This window comes from Alexandromys fortis, unplaced genomic scaffold, assembly GCF_014885135.2.
Source record: "Alexandromys fortis isolate MF-2015 unplaced genomic scaffold, M_Fortis_MF-2015_v1.1 scaffold_54, whole genome shotgun sequence".
In the NCBI taxonomy this organism is placed as follows: domain Eukaryota; kingdom Metazoa; phylum Chordata; class Mammalia; order Rodentia; family Cricetidae; genus Alexandromys; species Alexandromys fortis.
The window spans coordinates 4,112,338-4,126,319 of NW_026067958.1; the positions used below are offsets into that span (position 1 = coordinate 4,112,338).

General features: G+C 43.2%; 1 protein-coding gene and 1 pseudogene across 5 annotated transcripts in view; one reads left to right on the plus strand and one right to left on the minus strand.

Annotated features, from left to right (window-relative positions):
* The window catches only part of Kiaa1217 (KIAA1217 ortholog), a 479,642-nt gene that overhangs the window by 35,509 nt on the left and 430,151 nt on the right, over positions 1 to 13,982 (plus strand). The window lies entirely within an intron of this gene.
* LOC126507866 (60S ribosomal protein L24-like) lies at positions 1,266 to 11,163 on the minus strand (annotated as a pseudogene).

Consider the following 13,982-nt stretch of genomic DNA (forward strand, 5'->3'; position numbering starts at 1 on the left):
AGCAGTCCTGATTAGAATCTGCCTCAATCATCCATGAAACTAGATACATCCCCTGTGATTTATTATTTCTATGAAACATCACTAATTACCATTAACAAGAAAGGCTCATCTCAAATTTAAGATTCGAAAAGAAAGAACAATTGAACTTCTTTCAACTTTGGACAGTGATTTCAATGAAGCTGAGGATATTTGACTTAATGTGTAAATAAAAATTATTTCTAAACAGCACATTAGCCTGGTATGTATATTTGGAATATCGACAGGGTCTTCAAGGAGCAGCTTGTTCTTTGAGGCAAACAAATCAAACATTCCTACAATCTTACGGCACTAATAGCTTAGCAAGTTCGTTCTTCTCGTGGAGAACACAGTGGTTGTCTTTATCTTAAAATCTGTCCATTGTTCTTTAGCAAGTGGAGCCTGAATTGCAGAGATTATAGTATTGGGGATAGATACGACAGTGATTAGGGAGAAAATTCTGTCTTAAAGTTTTCTACATATTTCTTGGGGTTTCATTTTTCAGCTGAATATGAAGCTGTTTTTTAAGAGACTGGGGAAATAAATGTGTTATGAATGAGCTGACGTTTCTCCAGAATGTTTGATAATGCTATGAAAGATATTCCATGTTTTTAATTCAAAAGCAAACAACGGTTAAAACAAATACATTGCGACAGGATGTTCGGTCCCAGATCATCCCTCCTGATTATTTATTTGCTGTTAATAAAGGCTAAAGATAAGGATGGAGAGCCCAGGCTAGTATTTTAAATAGAGACCTTAGACAGCTACTGTGATATCAGGTTTGCAAGTATGTCTAATGAGGATGTGGCATGTGTCAGTAAACAACCAAGGAAGAAATTTTGTTCATGTTCTGTAACAGACAGATATTAAAGCTGGGGTGAGAGGCTAGGCACAACACTGGGGCTAGCTCCTACTGAGAACCTTGAGACAACCTGACTCAGCCAGACATTCAAGTCCTAAGGGAACTCCTTCCTGGTGTTTTCCTCCGTGCTTCTGTAGATTAGTGCTTTCACTTCCTGTAGACTAGTGCTTTCACTTCCTGTAGACTAGTGCTTTCACTTCCTGTAGACTAGTGCTTTCACTTCCTGTAGACTAGTGCTTTCACTTCCTGTAGACTAGTGCTTTCACTTCCTGTGCTTCTGTAAACCAGTGACTTCACTTCCTGTGCTTCCTGTAGACCAGTGCTTCCACTTCCTGCCCTTTTTTTAAGAGTTAGAAATAAGTCTTTATTCAAACTCTGATATACCAAGTTAGTGTTTTCCACCAGCTCGGGCAGCAGAGACCTTCACAGGCTTTACAACCATTTGCTTAGGTGCTGCTTCTGTAGGGACCTTGGCAGCAGCCATTGCTGTCTTCTTGGATGCCTGCTTAGCCTTTTGCTTCCTTGGCGGCTCTGATGGCCTGCTCTCACTGTGCTTTCCTAACTTCTGGTTTCCAATTCCTCTTTGACATTATATCAGCAAGGGATGCACCAGTGATGGCCACCTGGAATATGACAGGGTGACAGGTTCTTTTCTTTTGAATTTCTTCCGACTGTCCTTTTTTGTGTTTTCTTCTGTAGAGGACAGTCCAGTTTATCTGCTAAGCTTTCCGTTTTGGAAAGGAATGTGAACATGCATTTTAAATTAAGAAACTGTAAAACCTTCCCGTCAGTGCTGGCATAGTGTAGCCTGTGTCTGGGGTAGACCTGGTACCCCTGAAACCACACAGCTCGTCCTTCATGGTGAGAGCTATAGGTGTGATTGAGTAAAGGGTTTCTATTGTAGCTATGAGGGAGAGTACAGCCAGAGGATCTGGAAGAGTCCAGAGCAGGGAGAAAAAGTGGTGGACTATGCGCGCCCAGTAGACTTAACCGGGACATGGGATGAGGGAGGACCGAGAGAGGGGGGGGTAAGAGGGAGGAGCCAAGAGAGCAAGAGAGAGTCACAAGAGAGCACTTGAACAAAATGGCAGGGTTATACAGAAATGAAAAGTTGGGGGAAGGGAAGCCTACAAGCTGGAGAAGTTTAGGGTAGGGGTGGGATAAGAAGAGTTGAGGGGAGCCACAGGTACTGAGTGAGCCTGGAAGCCAGTGTGGCCTTTGGTCTGTTAATGGGCAGCACAGTTAGCCATTTGTCCTGAGTTTCTCTTGGACCTGATGGTCACCTTGTCCCCAGTTCAAATAAAAGCCCTATGAGTCACTATTTGTCTAATCTCTGGCTTTAACTCTCTAGGCCCTGACTCTATGAAAAATACAATTAAATAAAACAAGAGAAAACACTTAATAATTTTGTTTTGTTTTGTTTTGTTTTGTTTTTCGAGACAGGGTTTCTCTGTAGCTTTGGTGTCTGTCCTGGAACTAGCTCTTGTAGACCAGGCAGTCCTCGAACTCACAGAGATCCGCCTGCCTCTGCCTCCCAAGTGCTGGGATTAAAGGCGTGCGCCACCACCGCCCGGCTACACTTAATAATTTTTAGTTCATGCCCTGACTTAAGCTTTTGAATGATGTTAACATTCGTAGACCCTGGGAAAGCATTTGTGTTATTTTCTCATTGCCGTGATCGATTTCCTGCAGAACAACTTAAGGAAAATGGGCTTATTCTGGCTCACAGTTTCAGAGTACTCAGCCCACAGGTGTTTGTCCCATGCACTTGGGAAGAGCATCCCAGCGGTGGGGACATGTGTCAGATGGAGAAGCAGAGAGGACCTAATGCGCTTGCCTTGCTCTCTCTTTTCCCCCTTTTACTCTACGGCTATGCCTAGGAGTACCACACACACTCAGGATGCAGTCTCCTTCCCCAGTTAATCCTCTCTAGAAATGCCCTTCTGGACATACTCAGACCTTCACCATTCTCCTAGCTGATTCTAAAGCTAGTAAGTTGGCAATGAGTATCAATATCTATATCACAAAATTAATCTATTTTTATATACAGAGTCCTGTTTTGCAAAAGAAAATTGTCAAATTACATCTTGGGATATGTGAACACATCTCTAACTATTTTTCCCATGCCTTTCAGGTCTTTGCCCAAAATGTCATCTTTGCTGCTGACCTTCCCTTGCCATCTGGTCTTAAATAGCAAATGTCTCTACGCACGCACTTCCTGTCTATTTCCTCTGTATTGTGTTCTTCTACAGGATATAACATTATTTGACCTTAAGTGTGTGGTGCTTTTACTTTGGGTTTTTTGTTTGTTTGTTTTGGTTTTGGTTTTTGGTTTTCTGTTGTTGTTGTTTTGTTTTGTTTTTGTTTTTTTTTTTTTTGAGACAGGGTTTCTCCAACCTCGGCTATCCTAGAACTCACTTTATACACTAGGCTGGCCTGAAACTCACAGAGATACTGCTGCCTCTGCCTCCCAAGTGCTGAGATTAAAGGCATGCAACACCAATACCTGACTTACTTTGGTAATAATACATTTTGTTATAATGTACCCCTTACTCCAACATATACCCCACCATCCATGGATTTTGTTTTATTTTCTTTTCCTCTGTATCCCCCACAGCCAAAATGGTGATTGGTAGCAGTAAGTACTTAATGCAAGTCACTAAAACCCAGTAGAGTAGCCCTGAAAGGAAACTCAGCAAAGGGGAGCTTTTTCCAGGGCTAGCTTTGCCTTTGGCAGTGAAACAAACTGAGCAATTCCTATTGCTTCTGACAGGGTTTCAACTTGGGTAGCTTCCCCCCTGTTTTGAGAGTACAGACATGCATTCGTTATCAGACTGATATTAGCCTGAATATTTTCATGTCAGCAAAGGCCTTTAAGTTACTGTTGGTCTAATTATTTCCTATATTCCTTTTGGAAAATTCCATGTGCAGCAGATTTTAAGAAAGGAGTAATTCTAGATTGATTTCTGCTGTCATTCTTAGAAGAGTCCTGAATTTCATCAATGATGTAGACCAAGTAAACTTGGAACAAATCCTAAATTTCATATTTTCTGACTAATCTTTCGTGCATGTCATAATTGGCTTTACTAGGGAGTGTATGTTTTTAAAATAGATATGCCAAATGTTAATGAAGGGAAGAAGAGAGAATTAGGAATGCCTTTGCAAGCTCAAATATACCAATTAGTCCTAAAAATAGAAGTTTTTTATCAGCAGGACTGAAGGAAGACAGAAAGAGACATAAAAAAAATGCAGTTTGGTCTTTGCTCCAAGTTTCCCAGGATGTATTTACAGGCCCAAGAGTTACAAGACCCAAGAGTTCCGACTCCTCAAGCCTGGGCTTCCTCCGAGGCTTCAGTATGAACTGTGCTATCATCTGTCCAGGAAGCACTGACAGTTGACTTGGTATAGGACAGTGCACCAGCCCCTTGCCTTATTCATCTTCATTCCCCTAATCGTCCACTCAGACTGGGGGAAATGCCTCCATCCAGTTTGAAGACTTGTGAATGATATTTGTGGTTTCCAAATTCAGCAGATTTATTCAAGTGACACTTCCCCAGCAAGCAAAAAAAAGGTTTAATATCAGCCAGGGTGGAAGGAAGAGTCTGAATGAGTTGGAAACCTTAAATCAGTACAAGAGATGTAGTTTGGGGACTAGATAGATGGCTCAGTGGTCAAGAGCATTTGCTGTTCTTACTGAGTACCCAAGTTTGGTTCTTACACTCACATGGTGGCTCACAACCATCTGTAACTCCAATTCCTGGGAACCCAAAATCCTGTTTGGGCCTCATGAAGCACCAGGCATACACATGGTATACATATGCATGCAGGCAAAACATTTATATGTATAAAAATTAAAGTAAATACGTCTATTTTTTTTTCAAAGAAAATTAGAATTTCATGACGTTGAAAGCTTTTAGTATGAAGATCATATTAAATACTGGCCTGATGAAAGCTGTTTCTGAATCTTTCTTGACACGTCTATGAGAATGGTCTGTTTCTAGGGGATTTGCTTGTGCTGCTCCCATAGCAAGAGTTGGCCAAAGCTACGTGGTATAGTTTGCTTACAAAGTGTCCTCCCAAAGGTTCGTGTGTTGAAAGCTTGTCGCCCAGTGCAGCAGACTACAAAGGTGGGGCTTGGGGGAAGTGATTGGAGTGTAAGAATTCTGAGTTCGTCCATGGATTTCTGCAGCCATGGGTTCACTATTTGATCGTGATGAAAACATGGTAGGTGGAACCTAGTTGAAAGGAGCAGGTCCTTGGAAACACAGACTTGGGAGTCGTATCTTGTCCTCAGACCCTTCTCCTTTCTTTTGCTCTGCCGCCTGTCAGCTTTGCTCCATCACTTGCTTCACCACAGCTTTGGAGCAATGGAGCAGATGTCCAGGAACCTAAACTTGTGATTCCATGAACTACAGCTAATCTTTTCACCTTTAAAGTGCTGGGGCCCAGCACTAAGAGCTAAGAGGGGAAGTGGACACAAGCCCCAATCCTGACCCAATTGATAACCACTCCCAAGTGAGAAATTAGTCTTCTCCAACAGTGTCTCTCTGGATGTTCAAAGCTCTTAAGGGCAGGCACTATGCCCAGAAGTAGATGGCCAACAAAAACCTATCTCACTGGCATTTTTTGAGATTCTTTGTCTCATAATCCCTTTACCAGGCTTTTTTCCCTACTGGTCTTTTGTGTATATACTACAGTTTCTAGATTTGGATTTTTATGGTATTTCTGTGTATGCATCTGTATGTGGGTTTTGTGCTTTTTCTTTGGCTCTTTTTCTTCTGTTTGTTTTGTCCTGTTCTAGTTTTTTATTTTGTTTTATTTTATTTTACTATTTTTCAGTGCCTTTTTGTTTTCTAACAAGAGAGGGAGTGAAGAATGTGGATCCGGATAGAAGTGGAGGTAGTGAAGATTGGAGAGGAGTTGGAGGAGGGGAAACAATAATCTTCTTAATCTAACCTAGAATTCTGTGCCAACGAGACACAATTACTCCTGGCAATGCCACTCTATTCCCGAGAGAACATTGACCACCAAAGACACTCCACTGGGAGCTTGTCTTCATGGCAGAACTGGCCTTTGGGTTAAGAAAAGCCCATACCTCAACTTCTGACAATGAAACAGGATTGTCTTATCCTGCCAAGACAGGGTAGGATAGTTCTAAGAAAGTTCCTTGCCTTTAATAATGGTATGTCAGTTATGTTAGGCCTTAGCCAAAGTTGGCTGACTCAACATTGCAAACGAGACTTTGGGTGATTGCCCAGGTAGTCAGTTGTCTCTGTCAATTGTTGCACATTTTGGATATATCTTGTTTGTTAAGTAATATTTATTCCCTTCTCAGATCTTTGATGGAGTTGAAGATTATATAATTGTAGTTACTCTCTACATTATTTAGACTCCTTGAGATAGAATGTTTAGCAAAACTTTTGTTCTCAATAATGTTTGTTATATTTATTATTTATTATTATTGTATATAGTTGTATTTGGTTTAGTTCTGTCTTATTTAGACAAAAAGGGAAGATGTAGGGATAAGTCCCGCCCATTAGGGGGTGTGTTTTCCTCGGGCTAATGTTTTACCTATAAATCTGGCAAACATGCTCCCAGCAGTCACTTCTGCTTTCCTGGTCTCCGCAGAATGGTGGTTCTGTAAGTCTATTTCCCCATTAAAGCTGTATATATTTTTACAATCTATCTGCATTCATTTACACCGTTACAATATTGTATGAAAAACACCTATTTTCAATAAAAGAAAAAACTTTCTCTTAGGCATTTGATCAGAACAACAGAATGTAAAGATTCTTCTAAATTGTTTTACATTCATTGGTTCTCTAAGAATTTGGGTTGAGTTTTATATACTTCCCATTTTTTTTAACTAGAGGTATGCAAATTCATGAGCTTCTTGCACCATGATCTTCATTGGTTACCCCAGGTTTTCTCTACATGAACAGTTCTTGGAAAATATAATATTTAAGTGTCTAAATTAGTGTCAGAATAGTATAGCAAAGGGTGTATATCCCATCGTCATTCCCATTAGTTGGTCCTGCTTTATTCCATAGGAGATACAAATCCTTATTCCTGACATTCATTTACTCATAGAATTTAATTTACAGAAAGAATTTGCATAACCTAGGTCATCCATGGGCTCATTCTGTCCCAGCAGTCGTCTTGCTCATGGTGACAGATTTCTGCGCTTTTCCCATTTACACATTCGCATCACATACACATTACATTATATTATTCTTGGATGCAGAAGAAGTATCAAGAGTGTGTTGTGAAGACAGTAATCCACAGTGCAAATGTCCATCTCAGAGTGGATACCTAATACCACACGTAGTTCTGAGTCTTATCATTTCAAAGTAGTCTTTCTCTTGGTCACTTGTTCACTCCCATGCCATATAGTACAGCAACCCAGCCCCAAGACTATATAGGATAAACTCTAAAGATTGGGTCAAGACTGACTTTTCCCTGAAGAGAGAACTATTCTCATCCAAACACATTTGTTCAAAGCTAGGTCCCCAGCTTGTCACTATTATTGGGAGGTGGTGGAATCTTTAGGAACAGTAGGAGATTTTAGCTCACTAAAAGTGTACCCACTAAGGAGATCATGGAGGCCCAGCCTCTTCTCTGTCTACCTTCACTTCTTTGTTTTTTATTTTTATTGCTTTATAAATAATACCATTCAAAATTTCCACTTCCTCTCCTCCTCCCATCTCCCTCCTGTTCCCCAAGAACCCCTCCATTCCTAAGAGAGGACAGGGTACCCTGCCTTGTGGGAAGTCCAAGGCCCTCCCCCCTCCATCAAGGCTTAGGAAGGTATGCATTCAAATAGACTAGATCCCAAAAAGCCAGTACGTGCAGTAGAGACAAATCCCAGTGCCCTTATCATTGGCTTCTCAGTCTGCCCCAAATGTCAGCCACATTCAGAGGGTCCAGTTTGATCCCATGCTCATTCAGTGCCAGTCCAGCTGGCTTTGGTGAGCTCCCATTAGATCAAACACACTGTCTCAGTGGGTGGACCAACCCCTCGCGGTCCTGACTTCCCTGCTCATATTCTCCCTCCTTCTGTTCTTCAACTGGACCTTGGGAGCTCAGTCCAGTGCTCTGATATCGGTCCTTGTCTCCATCTGTCACTGGATGAAGGTTCTATGGTGATATTCAAGATAGTCATCGGTCTTACTACGGGACAAGGCCAGTTCAGGCACCCTCTCCTCCACTGCCCAGGGTCCTAGCTGGGGACATCCCCGTGGACACCTAAGAACCCCTCTAGAACCAAGCCTCTTGCCAACCCCAAAATGGCTCCCTTAATTAAGATATCTTCTTCCCTGATCCCATATCCATCCTTCCTCCATCTCAACCATCCCACTCCCCCCAGCTCTACCCAATCCTCCCCTTCTCCCTTCTCTCTCCTCTTCCCCTCACCCCACCCCCACCCCCATGCTCCCAACTTTTGCCTGGCGATTTCTAAGCCATGAAGTGAGCCCCTTATCATGCTCACTGAATGATCTTTTCTGTGACAGTTTCTTCCTGCAGCCCTCAAAGCAACAGAACTATCCAGCCATGAACTCAAACCTGTACAGATAGGAATCAAAATCTTCCCTGAGTAAGATGAGTATCTCCAGTATTTGATACAGTAAAGGAAGCCAACTAGAGCAAGAATGATAGCCAGAAAGTCAGTGATGTTGGTACATGTAAGGCTGTCTTCCTGCCCTGCTTTGGGAGCCATTTCCACTCCCACATTTCTCTACTTCTTGTTTAGCACATCCCAACCTCTGTACCTTCACCTTGCTCTCTCCTCTGCCTCCCTAGAGAGATGCCACTCATTTTCTGGGGCCTGGGAGCTTAGAAGCTTTTCCATATACATCATTCAGCTCTCCAAATGACTAACCTTCCCTTCTCTGGATTATCAATGACTCACACCACAGTGGATCAGTTTTCTCTTTGAGGCTCCTCCCCAACAACATGTGTGGGGGAAGGTCATGAGCACGTTGCCTGGGAGGACTGGTCCAATCCACAGGGGATTCCAGGCCCTAGCAGAGTGCTTTCCCTGAAGAAGTGGATCAAAGCCAAAATCCAGGAGTAGCTTTCTAATCACAGACCTGTTGACAACAATCTTAGGCCTAGGGATAATAAGACCTTCTCAAAGGGGCATCTGGCGTATCGTATGTATCACCAATGAGGGAATAAGAGGCAAAGGTCACTAAAACTTTTAGGCTATTTCAGTATTCACAGCCCAGGTTTCTTCCTACAGAATTCTTTTCTTTTTCTGCCAGATTAAGACCTTCTCAAAGTCCTTTCCAAAACTGAAAAATTATGTTTCTGACTTAAAATCCCTAGTGTTTGCATGGATACTAAGATAATATCGCTGCAGTATGCTCCTCTGTACAGAGCCATTCCACGAAGCATTTATGTGTTCTACACATTTTTACAGTACTAGCTCTGAAATCCCATAGCTAAGTGTGTTATTATCTGTCCTGGTACAAAGTGCTCTGCAAGGTGTCAGGATGAGGTTTTATGGAACTGAATGATTGCCTACAGTCATTTCAGGTATTTTACTGAAAGCCTTAAAACCATACATAACTTCCTAAATAAGATGCCCACCAACTTACAGCCTCATCATTATGATTAAGATAAATGCTGGTTTATTTTATGTCACTATTTTCACAACCATTTTTTTAATATACAAAGAAGATAGTCTGTTTTACTCATTAATAAGTCAGAGGAAATCCACAAGTGTCTCTAATTATTAGGGGTCAATGTCAGGATCACTACCAAGGAAACATGTTTATGCTATCAAGCTAGTTTAAAAATCCCCCAAATGCTCAACACTAAGGGAATTTTCATGACCATGTCACTGGCCACCAAGCTTATGGCCTAGAGACTCTTGGGTGCCCCAATTGGTGAGTATCACGTAAGATCAAATTTGAACATTACAAGGGTGTTTTTATGGAAAATGAGGCAAAACATCCCTCTGGGATAAAAATGAACAAGCTGTTAAATGTATAGTTTTACTACTTCCTAGCAGATGCTTCACCATCACTAGATATGTAAAATCAGTTTGTGCATGACGGCATTATGAGGCTATCTAGAGGGGCCAAGGAGTCTGAAAGGGCTGAGCTAATCCCCTGTGCCAGGAGAAGCCAAATGAAGGTCAAATGCAGCCTTGGAAAGGTTCACCCATTGAATTCCAAAAGCTGCTTCCCACCCCCAAGAGAAAGGACCTTATATTTAGGCTAAACCTACATGCAAATCTTCTAAATAGCTCCCTTCATGATCAACAGAAATAAATAATAGCCAACTTGATCATCAGTCTCCCGATGGACAAATTCTGGCTATGACCACACAATGAAACACCATCTAATCACAAAAGGCGATGAGCTGTTGTCTTATGCAATAGCAAGAATGATTTTCAAATATTTTTCTTGAAATGGAAGAGCCTGGTCCAAGATGTTACATACTGTGTGACTTAAATTATAACATTCTAGTGGGGTGGGAAGCGGTGCTAGCTGTGGAAAGCACAGCACCAGACAGAATTACAGTGGGCTAGCATGAAGAAATCCGGGGTGATAGAATGCAGTGGAAAATGCATGACTCTGTCAGAGCCTGAATATTCTGTAGTGAAGAGTGAAGCTATTTATATACAATGTCTTCACATATCAGCTGAGGCTGTTAGAGTACTTACCTAGCATGGAAAGCCTTGGGGTCAACGCTCAGCACCACAAAATGAAAATAAGGCAGCATGTGAGGGGGCCTCAGAGCAGAGTACCAACTGAGAGACTTCTGACGAATGTGCTGGATAGTTTAATGTCAGCTTGATACAGGCTAGAGTCATCTGGGAGGAGGAAACCTCAACTGAGAAAATGTCTCTGTAAGATCAGGCTGCAGACAAGCCTGTAGAGTGTTTTCTTATTAGTGACTGGTGGGGAAGGGCCCAGCACATTGTGGGCAGTACCATCCCTGGGATGGCCATCCCAGGGTCTCTAAGAAGCAGGTTGAGCAAGCCATCTGGGTCAAGCTAAGAAACATCACCCCTCACTGGCCCTGTGCATAAGCTCCTGCCTCCAGGTTCTTACCCTGCTTGAGTCGCTGCCCTTGCTGCTTTTGACAATAAACTATTACATGGAATTGTGAGGGAAATAAACCCTTTCCTCCCCATGTTGCTCTTGGTCATGGTGTTTAATCACAGCAATAGTAACCCTAAGATAACAAATTATTATAATGGCCATCAGTGATTTAATAATCCACAGCTTGCCTTCCTTCACCCAATGCAGGGCCACCCCCCCACACTCACCCATCCCGCCCTACTTAGAGCAGATTCTCCCCTTAGCTTTCTCAATACCATGTTGGCCTTTCCTCTGCGAGGTCTCTCTTCTCTACTCAACTTTCCACATTGCTGTTCCTCAAGGCTCAGGCCCAGGCCATGACCACTGTCTCTTCCTTCTCCACCTCTACCTCCATGGTCTCAGTTACCAAATGGGTCAGTCAATGCCAAGTGTATGTCTCACATTGGCACCTCTCAGGAATTCCAGGACAAGTGCTGTTGTTGTGGGACCCAAGTCTGCCCGCTCGCCACACAGCAGGCCAACTAACTTGTGACAAGGTTCTGTAGCAAGGGACCTTTACCCAAGAAGCCAGCTCAATGAGAAGCCCACCTTGCCAGGAATTAATTTAAGGGGGGCAAAACTGGCTTTTCCCAGAATAACTGGTGCTGTCTCACAGCAGGTGGGCCAGATGTTATGTATTTGACACTAATCTCTTAGTCAGGAGATGTTTTTCGGTTCTGCAGAGCTAAAAAACAAAGGACCTTATTTCTTTGGGCTGTTCTTGGTACTGGTCAGTATGACCACATTAAGTTACACAGCACACCCTGGCCAGGCTAGAGAGAGCAGAGCTCAGAGCCTTCTCACTGACTTCCAAGTTTACAGGAACGAGACAACACTGCTCATCTTCACTCCGCCCTCTCAGAAAGAGCTGTGCTGGACCCCGCACCCTCACTAAGCTCTGGGTTTCAGTCCCTCTTCTGTCCTTTGTTTTCTGAGGTCCACATCAGTCTCCCCTATTGTTAGTGATGAACGCCTGGGCATCCGAATACTCCTGTGTGCCCCTTCCCTCTGCCTCGCTCCCCTGGTGAAGATCTCTAAACCTCAACGTCCTTCTCTCTTGAATCTGGGTCTCTTTTCTTTTTCTGGCCGTGTCACGGACCCCACCATGATCACAGCCAACACTGGCTCTTGCCTACACAGCTCTCCCATTTTTCATCCAGCGAGCTTTGCTTCAAGCCTTCTACATTTTGCAGTTTTTGAAACATAATAGATTATTGCATTCCTGTGCTCCAGACCTGCTGTGATTTCCCCATTGCTTTTATAATAAAACCCAAATTCCTCAACACTTCTTAGGAGTCTCAGCACAGTCTGGCCCTGGTGACCTTCCTGCCTTTGACCTCTCCTATGCTTCAACGACTCCCCCTGCACCCAGGCACATCAGTCTTCTTCCCCCCATGTGTGAATCTTTTCCACACCATGCTCCTTAAGGGTGCAGACCCTTTACTCACATGGTACTCCTTTGTCATCTCAGCTGAAATGTATTTTGGGGGAATCCCTCCTAGGAACCTAGGCATTAAGTTTGCTTCTTGTGCCAAGTGTGTGTATTCATGCAAGAAGCCAGAGGTCAGTGTCAGGTGTCTTATTCAATTTACCTCATATTTTCTCTTTCTTTCTTTTTCTGTTATTTTGTGGAGGTGGTGAAACAGGATTTCTCTAAGTAGCCCTAACTGACAAGGCTGGTCTCAAACTCACAGAGATCAGCCTGACTCTGCCTGCAAAGTTCTGGGGTTAAAGGTGTGCACCACCACCTGACCTCCACCTTATTTTCTGAAGCAGGAACTCACTGACTCAGCTAGACTGACTGGCCACCCATCCCCAGAAACTGTCGTGTCTCTGCCCTCACAGTGCTGGGACTGCAGACACCCTACTCTGCTTTGCCTGGCTTTTATGAGAGTATGGGGACCATTCTGTATACAGTGCACTTTACTGACTGTGCTTTCACCCCAAGTTATAACACACTTCTATAGCTAGATCTTTCTGAACATTGATCTCTAACATTAACTCTTCCGTAAAAGGCAAGGAAAACATAGGTCTGGTGTTTGCTTCTGTCTCTCTTGAGCCAAGGATGATGCACAGTGCACCATAGCCACTAAATTAATCTCTAATGGAAGGAAATACAAATTAAGGTAATGAGTTAATTATGTAGTTTGTTACCATGTGAAGATCATGGTGAGCCAGGAAAGGCACCCGTGTGTAAATAAAGGGGGACATGCATGGACTCGGCACTCACGCACAGTAGACGTCAAGGAATCCATTTAAATATAGGGATTATAACATAATAGATCAGACAAGGTGTAAGGAGCAATAAGGTTTACATTAAATAGTGACATGAGAATGGGAACGAGGACATCCCAGGACTTGATAGCTAACTGTACTTGAGAAGTATGAAAGGGAAACGAATAACCTGAAATTAGGATCTAATAATTGTTTTAATGAGAAGAAAGGAGAGCTGGACTTTGAGGGGAGCAAATGATGCTGCTTTAATAAAAACCGACACAGGATGGTGTGGCACAGACTTCCAAATGCTGTACAGAACAGCAGCTGTCTTTCAAAGATTTTCTGCATACCTTTTCCAAATCAGGGCCATCTGCAAGAACGCTGGTGGAATGGTGATTCCTGGGGCTCATTTGCCCCGCAGGTGGTCTCCTCTTTCTCAGGCAGAATTGTGCTGAAACCAGACTTGCAGTCCATATGCAGCCCCAGCCATGCGGCATCTGTGAGGTACCCCAGACTACTTCAGAAACTGCCTGGACCTCGAAGCTGCAGGCCCCTGCCGCCCAGGAGAAACACTCTCTCCCCTCTGCTTGCATTCCCTCTAACTGCCACCAGTCTTTGGCAAGTGACCTAAAAAGGGGGGACAATTAGCCTTCAGACAGTAAGGCAAGGTTGTTTGAGTGTGCGAGTTTCATGAGCATACCTGTGTTTCTGAAGTAAAAGGAAAGAGGAGATGTCTTTATAAGTCACAGGGCTTCTGTGGAAACAGACAGGTTGGGGTTGCCTCACAAGGTGGA